The sequence below is a fragment of the Calliopsis andreniformis genome, unplaced genomic scaffold (assembly GCF_051401765.1).
Source record: "Calliopsis andreniformis isolate RMS-2024a unplaced genomic scaffold, iyCalAndr_principal scaffold0022, whole genome shotgun sequence".
NCBI classification, from domain to species: Eukaryota; Metazoa; Arthropoda; class Insecta; order Hymenoptera; family Andrenidae; genus Calliopsis; species Calliopsis andreniformis.
In genome coordinates, this window is record NW_027480432.1 from 10,476,551 (window position 1) to 10,495,565 (window position 19,015).

The 19,015-nt window shown below is 31.2% G+C and overlaps 1 protein-coding gene across 2 annotated transcripts in view; it reads right to left on the bottom strand.

Moving 5' to 3' along the window:
- Nucleotides 1–16,644, bottom strand: part of Wdp (Leucine rich repeat protein windpipe) — a 44,267-nt gene extending 27,623 nt beyond the window's left edge. For both annotated transcript variants that reach the window (XM_076391260.1, XM_076391258.1), the window contains exon 1: nucleotides 16,371–16,644. The gene's annotated coding sequence lies outside the window, so the exon portion shown is untranslated. The remainder of the gene's footprint in view (nucleotides 1–16,370) is intronic.
- Nucleotides 16,645–19,015: the final 2,371 nt, after the last annotated feature.

The window sequence follows — 19,015 nt, forward strand, 5'->3', positions numbered from 1 at the left end:
ATGTATGGACAGGGATGGGACCACAGACTTATATCTAATACGCTAGAGTGAGAACTCTCCATGTATAGCTGCAGACGAATGTGCCCAAAAAGTAGTTAGTAAACTGGCGCATGCACAACGAGAAAGTACAAGTATACACACCTATACAATTATAGATACTTATATGAATGTACGTACTATGTATTACATACTTTTCTACGCGGCGTCCATTTTGATCTTGATTGTATTGAAGCTGATTAAAGCATCGATTACCATAAGTTATCGTCAGCGTGTAATAACTATTACCATGGTAAATATTAATTAAACAGTAATAAACGTATTGTATATACATGTATTATTATTTACACTTCAATAAAAATGAATTTATTTCTTTACCTCTAGAGAATGATTTTATTAATAATAAGTATTATTTAATGACATTTAAAATTGACTTTTAGCGTAAATAGGTACATATTTAAATGGTCGTTCAATCTTTAGCGGTTCTTTCGCACTTTTTCATGGCACACGTGAGATGTGTATTATAACAATTAATATTATGTATTGTAAAAATATTTAAAAAATTGAATTATATTACTCAATATATAATTATAATTAGACTCCAGATGTTTATGCGAATTCATATTTTTCTAAGTAAGACAAATATATTAAATCTAAATAGATGTCCTTTTCAACTTTGGAAAATAGTACCTACTACAACGAGCACAAATTTCCTACAAATGCATAAACATTCACAATGTAATTATAATATAGAGTTATAGTAATACTGTATTAAAAATTAGTCAACTATCTAAGTATCTACAATCAGTGAACACTTCAATATCAAATTACTTAAATATCATCAGTTAAATTATTTGATATCGTTATGAAACATTGTTGCCAATTCTTTGAGTAGTAAGTGCTTCCTCAGTAGTTTTGCTAGCCTAACTTATTTAGACTATACGTACACGTACATAATAAATGTGTACATTGTAGACTCATGTAACTCAGACTGCACCACTTATGAGTTAACCCTCCGTTTGTCAAACGGATCCATTAAACCTAATCATTCTCTGCAGGCTATTAATTGTTATGAAAAAGGAATGCTACCAAGGTCTTTATTATCTGCACAGGGAAGTAATTCCATTTTCTGCAAGCACGTGGAGCATATTTTCTCCAAGTACAATCATTATAGCGCATTACAATTGCACCATAATCTTCATTTAAACTATGAGGTTAAGGTTGGGCATTAAAATGGTCTTGATATCTTTACCATTTACAATGTTAAAACTAGTATTTAATTAACTAACTCATTTCGAAGTTTCATGGCTTTCGAGTTGCCCTAAATTATAAAAGAAAATTATACTGTTAAGTAATTATTATGTATGTATATCTAGAAATTACATTTTCATTATAATATTATATTATAAGCAAGGAAGCATACTTCACATCGAAAGTAACAATGGATGCAGATAAGGCTACTATGTATAACTGCAAAAGACAAAAAGACGGTATGAATGATTCAGTTCTTGTGACTAATTCTTCATCCGTATCTATTAATTCGTTCATGTTTACATTTTACTACAAGTTCTTATCTTTATTTTGTAGATATACGAACATATTTAGTTCCTTAATGTACAACATATATTAAAGAACATACACTTACATTTATAACATGCCTACACATGCTATAACATACAATTTATCTTCGTTTACCAATATTAAACGATTAAACCAATTTAATATTAACTTGTAATTTTAGACTCTTGCTAAAATTGTAGTAATCAGGAGACGCTATAATCACGAGCATGCGCAAGTTTACCAGAAATGGCTGCATATGCTATAGGCATTGGAGAAAGGAATTAAACTAAAGGATTACAGATATTTTAATTTATGCATTTTTCTTTGTCACTTTTCTGATGTTCTCTCTATATGTTAATATTCTTTGCATTCAGTCTGATTTGTTCATTAATTTTTGTTTCGTGTTACTTTCGAATTTCTACAGATTACTTTGTTTATAGAGATCTTTATTATACTGTTTTCTTCCTCACTGACACGCGACAGAATTCATGGGTGAAATTATAAAATTCATCGACAAATAGGTTTTATTAACAGTGACCATATTTCTGTGTAGCTTCAGGTGCTAGCTTAATATTGTCTTTCACGATACGATGTAACAGATAACCAGACTTGTGGTTTTGTGGTAAATGTTTAATCGTAGATTTGTAATTAATATTGAAAGGTAATTTTGATAAAGGGTACAACACTTGAGTGATTTCTGTATTGATGGTCTGTAAATTGAGAGCATAGATAAACTAAACATGAACGCATTAAGCTGTTTGGCTACAAGTAGAGGAATATTTAAGGGGTGATTCCAGACGTTAAGATGAGACGAAAGTCAATCATGACGAAATCGAGTTCGAGCTTTCGCTTGTTAATTACAAGCGTTTAAAGCAAGCAGTGACTGTCAGCAACTAAGGTCAGAGGGCACTCGTCTCATAAAGCTGTGGTGGAATTTGACAATACTCATTCCAGACACTATACAGGGTATAACTCATGATACAAGTGAGAAGGAGATAATTCTATATGAAAGAATAAGACAAAAATGTAGAATAACAGTTTTTGATACCATGCTTTGTTTTCGAGAAAAATGGTTTTGAAATTTAATCGAATACAAGTGTACCGAAGCACAAGTTTAGGTATTCGAGGAGTAAATGAGGAAAGGAGACTGCTTCTAGCTCACCATAGAGGTAGAGATAGTCAATGGTTAGACCGTGAGTTTTCCTCTTAACCCATGTACTCTTCAAACAACCAAAACTGTACTTCTATACGCTTGTACCTGATCATAATTCAAACTCAATTTTTTCGAAAGCTAAGTACGATATCAAAAAACTTTATTCTACATTTTCGATTTATTTTTTCATGTATAATCATTGGTTTCTCGCTTGTGCCACCAGTTTTGGAATACTCTGTATAACTACTTATAATCGTCTATTTTTCATGGCCTGACACTTATTATGACTTTGTGCTAACTACAGTGCTATTCAATTTGGCGAATTTTAGGAAGATTTTCACGATTGAAGGATTCGTGATAAAAATAATCTATGTCAATTTATATCTTCTTCCGAAGAATCAAAAAATTACGTCTAATCCTTGGAAAGTTTACGAAGAACCGGGGTAATTAACACTAATAATATATACTAAAATATTATCACAATTTGCAATTATTTTTTTCTTTAAAAAAACTCAAACCAGTCAAACTTAAATTTAACCTCAACTTAATTTGAATCTAACACAAAAGGAATACATATTATTGAATACGAGGTATTACATTAAGGAAGTAAATTAAAGTGACAGTCATTGTATTCGTAAGTGAAAATTACTAAGATCATTGAACTTCTCAACACAGTCAACATACATATCAAAATCGTTCAAGATCATTAGCATTGAATAAGGAAATATATTTTTACTAAAGAAGTCTTATACGTGTGTAAAAATGTGTTACTTAGAGGCATTGTAACATAAATACGAAATACGATACCTATATATACAGGGCGTTCAATAACAGGTATCAGAAATTTTTGGAATTGATTCTGCATGCTAAAATAAGACCAAAATAAGGGTAGATGAATTTGTGTTTGAAGCTTCATTAATTATTTAAAAAGCACTTAAAATACGTGTGGAATATGTCTAACTCGAGACTTTTTCTACTGCTGGCATGTATTAGACAGGTGGGGCACAGCGAAATCAGTCGAATAAGTCTCAAGCTATACACAATGAGGTCACTGGAATAAGTGCTGCGTAAACACAGTAAAGTCAATAGAATCAGTACCATGTCAGACACGACGAAATCAGTATAATAAGTCTTAAGTCAGACACAGCGAAATCAGTAGAATATGCCACGAGTCAGACATATTTTATGCTTCTTTTCACCATATAATAACTCGGAATCTCCATCTCCATTAAATGAATTTCCATTTTCATTTAAAGTTTCTCACTCCTGTTGCTAAATACTCTGTATATATGTGCATAGATTATGTTTGTTTTGTAACGAGTGACACGCACAATTGTGTCAATTCGATAATATTACCTTGGATAGAAAAAGTTGTGCTATTTTTACCATAATTTTTGCGAGAAAGAAACAAAAATAAAGATAGCAGCTCTGTGATTATGAAACTTTTAATGTCACTGACCCAACCTCTTTCATTATCTTGTATATTACACAATTACGATACACAGTGACAGACAAAAAGGAAATTTAAAATTCGCATTTAAGTTCATACATGAGTATCAGTAAACTCTATAATAAATATTTTATTTCAATTGATATCACTCTTTTATTCTGAGATATCTCCTCACTTTATACCAATTATAGTATTTTTTCCCTCCTCTTATTGTTTAGAATTTCTTTGCCCACCACTGCTCATATATCTATGAGCAATATGTCCTCCACAGGGATAACATCTATGCGTTAATCATCCATACCTACTACTACAGCTTACCGAATGCCCTTACTAGACAAATGGTAAAGATTCTTGGAGATACCATAAACAACAATTTCGAATAAAACAAACTTTAAACAGAAACACTAACAACAAATATCTAAAGTTATTTCTTTTCTAAAACATCCTTTACTCTCTAATAAGTTCCAAGAGTCACATTATTCCCATCAACAGGGTGTTTCTAAACTGTGGAACATTTTTAGAGATAGATTCTAGACACGAAGACAATCAAAAACGTTTATGTGCACATATATCCAGAAACGCTTAATTTTTTAGTTATACGCTATTTTATATTATGTACAGTGTGATACTTTCATTAAGACCTATCATTGTGTGTCACACGTTCATGGAGTTGGATCTTTAAGAAGATAACGGAATGTACAGGCATGAAATGGACTACCATTCCACGCAATATAAAATAAAATGTGACTAAAGAGCTATGCGTTTTGGAATATATGTGCATCCAAACTTTTTTCATTGCTTTTATATCTAGAACCTATCTTCTTAAAGTGTCTCACATTTTTCTTATTTTTACCTAAACTCCAAAATTCTAACCTCCAAAAATATCCCACATGTTTAAAAACGCCATCTACAATAGTCTTCACTAACAACCACAAACTACAGTTGATGCTACGAAAAATTGATTAAAAAAGGATCTATCACAGAATTACGTGTCATAGTGCTGAAGCTTAGCTTACAATCTGATACCTTTTATTTTTAATCACATCAGAATTTCATCTTAAAATTAAATAAAATTAGCGATAGTGCTCAGGTACCGAGACACAGTCGACTACTGGGATATTTACTTCATGATACTAAAAGGTCATACTGGTAAGAATAACTCAGAGTGAAACGCGCCACAGAAAAGCAAGACGCAAGAACAAAACGCATGTTTCTGTTATTGCAAGGCGCTGAATCGAGGTGGCTGAAATGGTAAAGGTGGATTCAATGACGTCGCATGGACGTAAACACCTGGAGACTCGTTATCACGAGTCGACGACATAGGTGTGCCGAACCGTTGCATCGTTAACTGCATTCGGCGTCGCGTCTGACAAGTGACGTGTGCAATCCTCTGTCTCAATCATTCAGAGATTGTCAGACGGTTCTATCCGAGGAGCAGAATAATGAAATACCTACTGGTTCATCTCGATTTGACCCATTTCAACACTTTGTCTTCTTTGCTGAGTTCACGACGTCTGCTCTCCATTTAATTGCGTGACCTCTTGTCGCGTCAGATTTTGTCTAACGGAACAGTTTTTATGATAACTTTCCATAAAAGAATGTCCATTTAAATTTCTACACTCTCGGTTGGTATTTAAATATTTATTGACTTCCCCAGTTTCTTTTTGCGTTTAGTGCAGAAAACGGAGAGACTGTTACACAATATGGAACGTTATTTATTTCCACTACTGACAAGGGGGCGATATTTAGGTACAAGTAAAATGAGGAAAGTAAAACGAATCTTTTTATCGGGTATGTGTACGTTTTGGTAAAATTTAATATTATACATTATTTTTAGATGCAACGTTAGATTTTGTAGGTTTAAGAATGGTGTAATTTAGAGCAAATGGCTGTAAATTGTTTCTTATTTAATTTGGTTTCTGAAATAATACTTATCATAAAGAAGTTGAAAGCCTTTTCTAATGAAACGAAAAGATTGCACAAGAATTAGGCAACTAAATTAAATGAAACACCATAATTTGTCGAGTTGAATTCTGTTCGCGATAAAGGCGGTATTTATTGTTATATTTATATTTGCAATTTTGAACATAATAAAAAAATAAATACTTATCAAAAATATTATTCTAAGAGGATTAAACATATAACACTACCGTTGTAAATCAAATAATACATAAGCACGATAAAAAAGTCGCATTTAACTGCGTACGTATCTCATAACATTTCAAACTTAACTTTTTCAATAATAATATTTCCAATATAAAAAAAGTTTATTCACCACCTTCGCTTCAATTTTTGCATAAATAACATTTATTGAATACAATAAATACCTTTATGTATTGCAAAACCATATTGAATTAAATTTCACAAAAGTGACAGTTAAAAATTGTACTGTAATGTATTGACGAAAGTAGTGAATAGAATTATATGTATATCTTTACAATTCGATAATATTTAACTGACACAAAGTACAATACAATAGAAAAACCTACATTGCTACGTTATTATACCAAGGTGAAATCACCTTGAATGGGTCTCAGAGCTCAAATACTGACTTTTAGGAATTGGATATCAGAAATAGGAACAACTACCCACTTAAAAAAAATTAAAACGCAATGACCGTGTATCTCTTAGATAGTACACATCTTGAAAATGTCTATTTTACGTCAATTTATGCCTGAGTATCTTATGACATAATTTAGAGGTCTTAAAAACATCCAACAGTACAGGTCTCTAAGACTTCTGAATTGTACATCCATTAGACATCTTAAAGACACACTATATGGACATCTTAAGAATATCTATTTTTTGTTTAAACGTCTACTAGTACGTAACCTAGACGTATTGAAAACGTATTATGAACGTCATTTAAGACGTCCTAAAGATACACTACTGATTTATCATTTCGAACGTTTCAAAGACGTCTTTTGGACATTTTTAGGACCTCACTGGATGTCTTCAAGACGTTTCTGTACTAGATGGGCTAATATACTCTATAATCCCATAGTTGATATCAAACTGTAAACTAATAGAAAATAAAATAAATATGCAACTTATAAAAAATGCATATAAAATATCGTGAAATAGAAGTATGTGGATTCGAATAAGAAAGTTATAGAATGTTTAATCGAGATAGATTTTTTAATAATACAAATCTCTTAATAATTTAAAATAAACCTTTTAATGATTTATTAACAGTTTTAGCAGAATTTCTATTTCACATTTTTTAATAATAATAATAATATCCATTGCTAATGTCATTTATTTATAGCGTGAAATATTATCTCATGCTTTTTAGAGCCTATCAGGAAACGCTGTGTGCTTTTCAATTCATCGACTTTTTGTAAGCAGCATGATGTTTAAAACACTTTGAAAAAGGCGTCGTTTAGCTTTTTGCACTCTTATAAAGCACTTGTAACGATCGCGATGATGTAAATAAATTAATAGATACAGTATCTATAAAAAGAGATTCATGATGTATAATCCACACGTGGATTGCGACCTCGAGATAGCTTCGAAAATTCACAATAAATCAACAATTAAACAATAAAACCTCATTAATTGAAATTGTAAGTGAGGAACAAGTCTAACGCTTTACTGAATACTTTTCTCATTATTATCTGAAGAAAGGTATATACCAAGAATTTACTAGAAATACCTTTGTTCTAACATCTACATAAGTGTATTATATGTGTTTTGTAAATGCAACATCCTAGAAAATATTTTAGAAAATTTTAGAGAACAAATTTTCACATGAAATTTACTACTTTTTAAAGACGTAGTGTGTAATTACAAAAATATAAAAACACAATATTTTAAATATTGTAAATATATATTATATTATAAACACAATATTTAAAATATTATAAACATATATTATAATGCACATATATGCCAAAATTAATAAAATACAAAATAAATAGACAAAGCAAATGTAGATTACACACTTATTTTATATTATACAGGGTGGAAATTATAAAACATTACAGACGAATATTTCCAAAATATTATGTAGTGGGACTTTTATTTTTCCCGTGGACGCGCAAAGGTGAGCTGAAGGTCACGGCCATGTTTTTAAATGGAACCATACTTTTATTTTTCGCTAGTATTGTACCTTATTTTAAGACAAATTTGCAAACTATCTACAGAAGGTCAATCGAGGTCAAACTTGTTGGGAAATGCCGAAAAGATGATTGAAATAAATATATTGATAATTTAACGCAATTGCGTCTTAGTTGCACTTTAGTAAGTGTTCAAAATGATTACGTTGTTGAAATTCTTTGTTGAAATAATTGTCTAACCTTGCACAACATTTCAACATTTAACTTAAAGTGTTACACATAATTACGATAAATATGAAGAAAACTTGTTTTGATGTTAAGATATAAATTCTGCAAATAAAGAAAACTATTTCTTACGAGTTTTTACTTTTGCAGCTCTGATCCATATCAGCACCCCATTTTTTCAAAACTGTTTTTAATATAAGTTTTTCGCAAAAGACAATGGAGTCCATATTTCCACCTTCTCTTCTACTGATCCTAACAGTTGAACGATTTAGTTTCTTTGCTGTTATTAAAAATGTTATTATTAATTATTTAAAAATATACGAGATATATGTAAACGACAACAGAGTATATTTTTAGAAACAAATTTGTGTGTCCAAAATATTTTTATATAGATCTTACGTAATTATAGCTACTATCAACTAATTAATTTTTCTATGATATTTTTAAACACAGATAATGAAATTTAGTAGTTCTATTAATATTGAAACTTTTTTGTTCTTTAAAATATAATTGGTACATAAACTACGATTTAAAGAAAAATAATTTAGCACAATGCAAGGCACATTTAGCGATCAAGACACTGATTTTGAATGATTTATCGAGGTCATAACAAGGTATACAGGTGATACTAATTATAAATTTAGAATCCTATAAAGAAGCTAACGATTGTAAAGTTCATAGGTACTACACAAACTTCAGCAAACAGTAAAGTCTAATCAAATCTATCAATGTTTTTGGTATAAGGATTTTCAACCAGTTTATTGTTGTAATTTTTAACTCACTCAAAAATAAATTATATAATTCAAAGAAAAACAATGGCAATAACGATCAAGACTCAAAAATTATGACTTCTTAAACTGATTGCGAGCTAACTAATAAACGTTCTTTTATAACCATTATTATAAATTATGTTGTAAGTAATTACAATATTTTATATCCAGTGAAACCTGTCCACAACCTCGCTGCACAAATTTCTATCAATCGACGCTTAAACACTGGCAACTTTTTTCGATCGGTATCATCTCGAGTAATTTATCGTGTATCGATTCTACTAAACGATCGATAATGTCACTTTCCGACGAACACGTATCTTAATTAAATACGTGACTGTCTCAATTGAAAATCAAACTCATGGCTATTCCATTACTTCTGCATGAAATAAGTGAAGACGCGTACCGCTTACAAAAATATGAAACTTTTAGAAATGATAATAAAATTTAGAAATAATACTTTTAAAAATAATGCATTATAATATACAACTTAAAAAAGGACTTATTGAAGAAGAAACTTGACACAAAATAAATGTTAGACCAAATACTTACTGTTAAATATAACAATGTAACATAAGTAAAAATGAATATTATAAAACAAATATAATATTGTGCATAAGTATTTGGACACTTCCACATTATTTGAATATTTAAAATCCAAGAAGTAAAATTCTAGGATATAATTTCCGTTACAAACCCCATCAATACCTTTCAATACTGATGAAAATAATATTCTGTAGCACTTAATAAATTAATATCGAAGCAATAATTGAAAGTTATTTCAACTTGAAATCATTTAATAAATTAATATCGAAGTAAGAGTTGAAAATTGTTTCAACTTGAAATCACTTAATAAATTAATATCGAAGTAAGAGTTGAAAGTTGTTTCAACTTGAAATGTACGAAGAGCTTTGATAAAGATTCAATAGCGTGATTAGATTCGATTAACCATCAAAGAATAACACTCGCTTATTTACGCTAACAAGGAGAAATTATGGACTTCGGGTATCCGATTTCAATCAAACTTTTTTGGTGAATCGTCAACGAAAATAATTAGAGTTATACTCGAGCGTTTGAGCGAATAGGCCTTATTTAAAATATTTAGTGTTAAAGTTTCATCGGACTAAAGGTTGGCGTATACGTATAGGTTCAAAGCAAAAAGTACTAAACTACGAATCCACAAGTCATGATTCGATATTCTTTTAGGTTAATTTCTTTTTTTGTCTTTGCTTTTCGTAGAAAATTCTGCTAGAATTTTACTAGAAGTAACAAAGAACTACACAACACGCTGTACAGTGCCCACCAGTGGATATGTATAACATTTTCTCTAATGTTAATGAAATTTGTTTTATCGATGACATAGGGAAAACTGTTTCTTCTGATAATTTTCCTTAATCCTATATATATATTATTTTTGATTACATATGCTTCGAAACTTATTCATTGTTAGTTAAAGGCAGACATTCACAAATTTATAATGAGCAGACATATTCAAAAAACTGTATTAATGATAAAATTATGATGATCTTTACAGAAACTGATTTTTCTACGAAAAACAAAGGTAAAAAGAAGAAATTAACAGAGAAGGGGATCGAACCCAAGACCTCTGGATTCGTTGTGATGAAACTTCAACACTAAATATCTTTACAAATAAGGTCCGTTCGCACAAACGCTCGAACATGACTCTAATTATTTTCGCTCTAGATTCACCAAAAAAAGTTTGATCGAAATCGGATATACCCGAAGTCCATGACTTCTCCTTGTAAGTGTACAGCACCTCTAGACTTCTTGGGCACCTTCCCTGTCGCAACGTGGATAAGTCCTTACGCAACGAGACGTTAATCAGAAACAACTTCTAGTCTTAAGCCTGTCCGCGACAAATCCAATGTCATCGCATTCTCACTCAAGAAAATTAAGCGTTTTAGGATCTTTGCCCTTGAATCGAAACAGTTGTAGCAAGAAGGAAGCAATTTAGAATCAAAATGGTTCGTCGTGGAGCAAAAGTAGGTACTTACCAACTTTCATAGCACTTTGAATAGCTAATAATAATCTGTACATATTAGAATTTAGAATAGCGTGGAAGTAATGTTTAATGTTTATTAATTACTTTTATCGAACTCAATGCTGCAATTTTTTTATTATTGAAAAATTAAAACACTCCAAGTCTTACTGTTTATAAATAATTAAGATGCAGAGTAAAATATTAATTCGTCACCAATTATTAAATTTAATAACAGCCAGAGATATACTTTTATAATTTGTGTCTGTTATAAGTATAAGCAATTGTAAATATTATTTTGAATTAAATTATATACTTAACAAAAACTAATTACTTGATATGTTATGTAATTCAATTTGGAAATGTAAGAACAATAGATACAGTCTTTGAAATAACTCCAGAAAGGTTACAGCAATTCAAGGATTGACAATATTCCAGCCTAATAATTTTAAGCTTCTGTGCACTACTGCACTCTTTGAGACAATATAAATTGCTCGCCATTTTCCTTAAAAACCTTGAAGCAAGAAAAACTTCGAAAATTCGAAATTAATGCTTCTGTAATTATTAAAAAAGAAAATAATTCATTGAAAAATGAATACAGAGTTATTTAAGCTCGTTTCTCTAATAAAATTTCTTCACTTCTATTCTCTACCACTCACGAAGTGACTCCAAGCTCTTGACCGGTGATGTACTTCAGAGATAAAATCAAACAGCCGTGGAAGTCAGTGAGAAAGAAACGTAGTCTGATATCAACTGTACCGTGATAATAATTTTTACAAAATTGCCTGTTTCCCAAGACCGAGACGGGAAGCGCCTCCCCATGGCGTGACTAATCGCAACATACGTGGCAGTCCGTTCACGCGTACACGTGTCAATCAGTCAATAATAAGTCGATGCCAAGATAGAAATAATTTCCAGCGGTACGATAAAGCGAAGTCGAGTCTCCATCTTGGCGACCTTGCGCCGAAGAGAGCGATGTTAAAGCTTGCAGAAACGCGAGTAAATGGACAAGCGTGTTTGACAGTGTACGTATGCGCAAGTTCTAGCAAGAATAGTCAAAGTCAAAGAGGGGGAAGTAATGAATGGAGCGGTTGTAGGAGCCACGGAGGTGTGTCAACTTGACATCACCCTAACAGTTTCTCTTGCCACATTGGTAATTGTTAAAGGAAAACCGAGTTTCGTAATACAGAAAGGTTATTTATAATTGAGGAGATAATGAAAGTGATAGATACACACTTAGGCGAAAAAGTGGTCTACTTGTTAGAGCATATACCTATAGTACATTTCCTAACGGGTCATCCCATGAATAAAATTTCTGAAAGTCATTTTATTCGTAAAAAAATTAACGAATACTGCTGTTTTTTAATCATAGGTCTGTCGAATATGTTACATTTTACTACTACTTTTGACCTGTGAGTTAAGTTTTTAGACTCTTCCTCGAAGAACTCTTAATTTGTTGAATTGAAATGTAAAACAGAAAGAAACATTACTTATGAGATAACCTAGTACAAAACCAATTTAGAATTTTTAGTTCTTCTATCTTGTGATTGGAATTGAATTAAACTGAAGACTTTGTAATCTTTTAAATATTCAAGGTTTTGACACTTTTTAATCGCAGCGAATCGAATATACAATTTAAATCCTTCAAGTTGGTTTTATGTGAATGTCAGATGGAGTGTTTACTAATTTGATCCATCACTGCTTTTGAAGAAATATGTTGAACTAATCATAAGTCATGATTAGGTTGCAGTTGTTTATGCAGATTCTTATTTTCATTCGCAAAATTAAAGAAATAGAACCTGATTAAACACTTGTATCTCCTTCAAATATTATAAAATATGAAATATAAAACTGATTGCATATTGAAATCTTCCATATTTAACGTAGATAAGTGGTCATTTTATGTGGACCACCTTGTATGCCCATGTATATCACAATAAGTTAAGATATTGTATAATTCTATATTGCACTTATTATTTAATGTTAATGCTGCACAAAAGTCGATAAAGTTATTATTAACTTCTTTAAAAAATTGTAATTTACAAATAATGGACTCAAATGGCCATGGTGGCTACGTATTAAATAAATATTCATGGAAAATTGACAAATTAAATTTGTTACATCTTCACATTCTTTTAGCGTGGATTTAATATTCATATAATAAGAGAAGTAATTTTCCATAATGAAATTCCATTATTTATCTGAAATTTAATTTTAAAGTCATCACATTATCTTATACGTACATATTCCTCTATATCTCTATTTTTGCCAATTCATCATGAGGAAGGACGCCTATTAGTATAAATGGCGGGAAAAAAATGAAAGAGCAACGTAAATAGGTTTAGTATACGTCAATGATCAGTGCTAGTATGCGTCAATAGTCTCTACGAGAAATTATTGCAGGACTCACTGAGCTATGTATTAATGTTAATGACTTTTTCAAAGAAGTGCACTCTTTATATAATTCACTGTACTAGTATTACTTGTTGAACGAAAAACTTTTTGCAGATACGAGTAAAGAACGTGTCAATTCTTGATGTCAGAGACATGTATATTCAACATCATTCAGTTATGCAAAATGACCGACAAGAAAATGAATAATGATGCATTTATACATTGAAGTTGACTGATTTACTTTCGATTCAGTCTGTTTAATTAAACAATTCGTGATTGTAATTAATTATTATTTCTAAGATAATTTCTTCCCTCTCTACAAGACAAACCAATAACTTATACATTTAAAATTAAAATTAAGATTTAATAGTTTATAAATCGTTTTCAATTACATATATATTAAATTTACAACATTGGACTTCACAAATAATTAAAAACTGTTCAAGTAATTTTTATAAGTATAGACTACTGCATAGTAGAGTAAATAAAAGTGTTTAAAAAAATGATGACGTTACTGAAAGTGCGTCATAAACTTTTTCTTTGCACCCAACTGTGAAAGAACTCCATATTGAACGTACTAACAATGAACGACTGCAGTGTCACTTTAGGATTAAAATCTAGTCACTCAAAGAAAATCTATATGTAAGTGAGTCATTTTCTGGGTAAAATAGTGATAAGTTTATTCAAAGGTGCTGTGTTATTTCAGGAACACGTTTCGCGTAAACACTCACGCTTAACAAATTTCATGTACATTCGAAGTGGAATTAAGAAAACAAATCCAAATGCCATCTCTAAATTCGAAAGGACGTGAAACCTGATCTCGTGTAACTCGTAGAGAATATGTTTTAAGAAAAATGTCTATACTGCTCATTAATTTGCTTAAAAACGTAGGAAACTATTCAATAAAATTAACATTATCTTACAGAAAAAATAGTATACTTGTGTAATACAGTAAATAGAGTTTAGAATGATAAAAATAATTTTTTAGGTGAAATTATTATAAATTTCAATTGTGTACATATTATATTTTTTACATACAAATTCTGTTCAATATTTATATTTGCATAACATTTGCATTATTATATACAAATATACGTATATATCGTTATGTTTTTATATATATTGAGTCTATATACGTACATATATTACCATTTAGTTTAACCTTCTATTTCTAGACTTCTAAAGTCACTGAATCTTATTGATCAGCAGAGTCACTCTTTTAACTATTTTTAAACTTTTTAATTCTTCTTTCCTCCAACTCACAGAACTTATTCACAGAATTCTACATACTTACATCCTAATCAATTTCTATTTGTTATTTATAGATTACAATCTTAGCGATTATAAACACTGTAGCCCACTAACTAACCTTAATTTCCCTTATTAGTGAGTAATAGAAATGTCTAATAACAGTCATCCCAAAAATTCCATGCATTTCCATCAAAGTGATCAATTTCTACGAGGCTCGCAACATTTGCATCTTCCAAGGAAAAGCGCTGTACAACAGTTTATCGGCATTTATCGCCAAACAAAATAAAGCCGACCTCGTTGCTCGACCCCAACTGTCACGAGATTGCGTTACTCGATTTCTAACATTTCGTTCTAATCTCAGAAAAAACGGGGCGAGATTACCGATACCGGAAGAACCGCCTCGTCAAAGTTGCGAAAAATGAGATGGGTATCGAATCCGATCCACATAGTGCACAAGTAGCAATGCCATTTGGCGTTACGTATACAATAAACCTCGCTGTATAGGTATGTGGAAAGCATAGCCAGATTCACATCGATATTAAAATTAAATCGGTTGAAGAATAGTACAAGTCCAAGATGAGCTATTTTCAAACAATTTTAAGATCGTGTTTAGACCCAGAGCCAAAGAGTACCAAGACACACAGAAGCCTAGTTCAAGGAAAGAGACTTAATATACGATGGCTCTGGGGTCCAGATTTCGCACAATTGCCTTAAAAATGACACAACTGAAGAAAGCATAGAGTAGAACTTCAATTATCCGAATTTCGAGTATTGAACACTTGTGTTATTTGGAATTGTGTATCTTGGGGTGTGATAACAATAAGAGTATGCTGGAGAAAATAAAGCTAGCTATCGAAAGGATTCTTCAGGTTTGAATCTCTGCTATATTATCAAAATATACTATATATTATACTGCTTTATGTCCGTAATTTATAAACCACGTTTCACTTTTGAAACCAGCCTGCGATAGAAAAAATGCACAGAATTACATGTTAGGATCAAATACCTGAACAATTGGTCTTTGGTCTTGCACTGCTCTTCAACTCACCGATTCAATTGTTCCCGCAATGAACAACAGACACTTTTACTCCTGAAGCTACGTCCAACCTAAAGATACTCCAAAAAATCCACCATTTACACGGCACTCACTTTCCCGAAAGAACCTGGTCTCTTTTACCAAACGGTTCACCTAGACAGGTGCTCCGTTCTACACAGTAAAAATAAAATGACATAAACGTCAGAGCTCCGCGAACGCATGGCAGGTTCAAGTCGAGTCGCGCATTCATTAAGAAATCTGCAGAAACGGAGCACAGTAATGCTGGGCTATATTCAATGCCATCATCGAACAACTTCTTTGCGTACGGACGCCAGTTGGCATAAAACTGGCCAACGATTTACCACAGGCACCGCAACTCGAAATCCATAATCGGCGCGTTGTGGAACAAAGCGAGACGAGACTTCAGACAGAGACGAGCGCTCGTGAAAGGCTCAACGAGCGACGCACGTGGCTTACCTCTTGGGTTCCTCACTTTTGGCGTTGGTATCCTCGGCAATAGTTATCCTCGAGTGGTTGTGTTCACCAGCACTTAAGAGAAAGAGAGGCGAGAGAAAAAAGAGAGAGAGAGAACTGTTCGGAGGGAATTGTCGATGTGACCGCGCGAGAAAAGCAAAAGCAAAAGTCGGTTGAGTGTCGGAGGTGGTCGGAGGTCGTTCGATCGGTCGTAGGTGAGCGAGGAGGTCGATGAGGGACGGCGAGGCTGACGCGCGCGAGATGAATTCGCGGCAAGATCGAACCGACGAAAGATACGATCTATCGTAGCCTGAAGCCGAGTTAGGACTGTGGACTCTGACAAACCGCGGGCGAGAGAACGTAGTCAGCGGGCAGGCCTACCAACTCCCCGCTCGCTCGCGCGGCCCCACCACGATTTGCCATGCAAACTTGGTAGCGATAGGTGTGCGCGATCTGTCCAAGAGAACCGGTAAAATTGTTCTGGGGAACACCGGTTTGTCCTTTGCGTTGTCCATAACCATGGCAGAACATGTACATGCATTGCAAAAGTGACACAATTTAAAGAAGTGTGTTTTTGAGGGGAAGCAAAGAACTATTTATGAATTTAGGAGAAAATTGTTTATTAAATACATAATATTTACATGAAGAGCAGTTTTACTTAATGAAAGTTATGTTACTTGAATAATTAGTCTAAGAAAATAGTTATGTGTTACTTACATTAAATTATCTTTTTGTTATTATTTATATAATTTGTAATTTATATTTGAAGAGTTGTTGAAATAGATTCTATAATTTTGATCTTCAACTATTAAACTTTTTATAATAAATGGAGGTCCATTTACCAAATTGATTTATAGCTGTGATTAAAAAACCACTTTTCTTGAGTTGTGTCACTTTTGAAGTACGTGTGTGATATGTATGATTAATTTAGATTTCATAATGTAAAATCTATTTATAATTTTGAGATTTTATAATATAAAATTTTATAACATTAAATCTTAAAGTAGATCAAAAGTGAACATACAACGTCTATGCATTATGACATCGATATGAATTCTATAACTTTTTGTGTACTTCCAATTTTCATAAATGAATGAAAATCTGCAGCCCACTTATTAGCTTAATCTTTTTATAATGCTTATAATTAGCTTAATTTTTTGATAAGTAATTAATATTTTAAAAATTGAAAAAGAAAGTTTGTTATTTTAATAAATATGAAAATTAAAAATCATTTAGTGAAAACAACAATCCTTACTGGTTTAATCCATTAATGTTCAAGTTGCGTAAATGCAATATTTCATTTACAATTTTTTTCAGCGAACTTATTCAAATCTATTTTTTCCAGCAAACTTATATTATTCAGATTTATTTTTTTTCTGTGAATTCATATTATTCAAATCTATTTTTTCATATTACTGTAATGAACGAGGAGCTCAAAGATTAGATTATTAATTTTTTCGTTACTGTTTCTCCTTTCTGATCGAGATTTTACAACGTTTTAAACATTCAAAAAATTGAAGTATTTATAACACTAGTGTACACTAGTGTTTTTTTAAATTATAAACTTCTTTCAGTGGATGTTTTGCATTTAGTGAGTATCTGTATGTACGTATATATGTATAGTGTCCATTATTATAAAATATCTTTTTTTTGTTAACAAAATATAACGTATAAAGTGTATAATGTATAGGATAGTTAATTAATATAGTAACCAGCAACGTTTCGCTGTGCAACTATTTTGTTAATGTCAATGAACATGTATTATTTGATTAGAAACTTTATACAACACATCATACATGTATATCAAAAGTAACACACCTCAAAAGAATGTGCTTTTCAGGAAAAGTGAAAAGCTCTTTGGAAATATAAGAAACAATTATACACTAAATTAATAAAATTGACGAAAAACATAGAATCATCTCGTTTAATTTCACCTGAAGAAGTAGCTTATTATTTGTTATTAATAATTTTGCTCACATTATTTGAAGTAATTCTTCACAGACAGACTCCTGAATCTTGAAGTTCAGTCAGAAAAATTTTTCCGATGAGGAGAGATATGTTTACTACACTGTTTTATGGTCCTAACAAAAAATCGCATTTATGTCATTTTTAAAGAGCATAAGTGCACTGTGTAATATTATGATAAAGAAACATAAGTTAAATTGTGTAGCACGTATTTAAAATTATAAAGCATATAAGCATTTCGTAGTACTCCAAAAATAAAAGAAAACTCAACTTCATTGAAATTTTACTCATATATTTGAAAAAATGATCATTATGAACTTCTTTTTTATGTTCTTACATTCCATTAAATTTCAATTCAATTCGTTTTTGAAATATAATTACTGTAGTTAACAAATCAGTAGTTCGTTAATAGAATATAATAAAAATAAAATGATTGAAATAAACTAACAAAGCTAGTTTTAAAAATATCAGGAAATGCGTAAAGAACTATTTTTCCAAAAAAAGACATTACATAATATGATGAAGAAATCTTTAAAACAATAATTTAATTTCGTTTTATTCAATTAAATTCATTTTGATCTTATAGTTCGTTTTATATCAAGTACAACGTTGTAAATAATAATAATAATATGCTAGTAATTATAAAGGTTGTCTGACATATGTAAAAGATTTGAAAACATTAA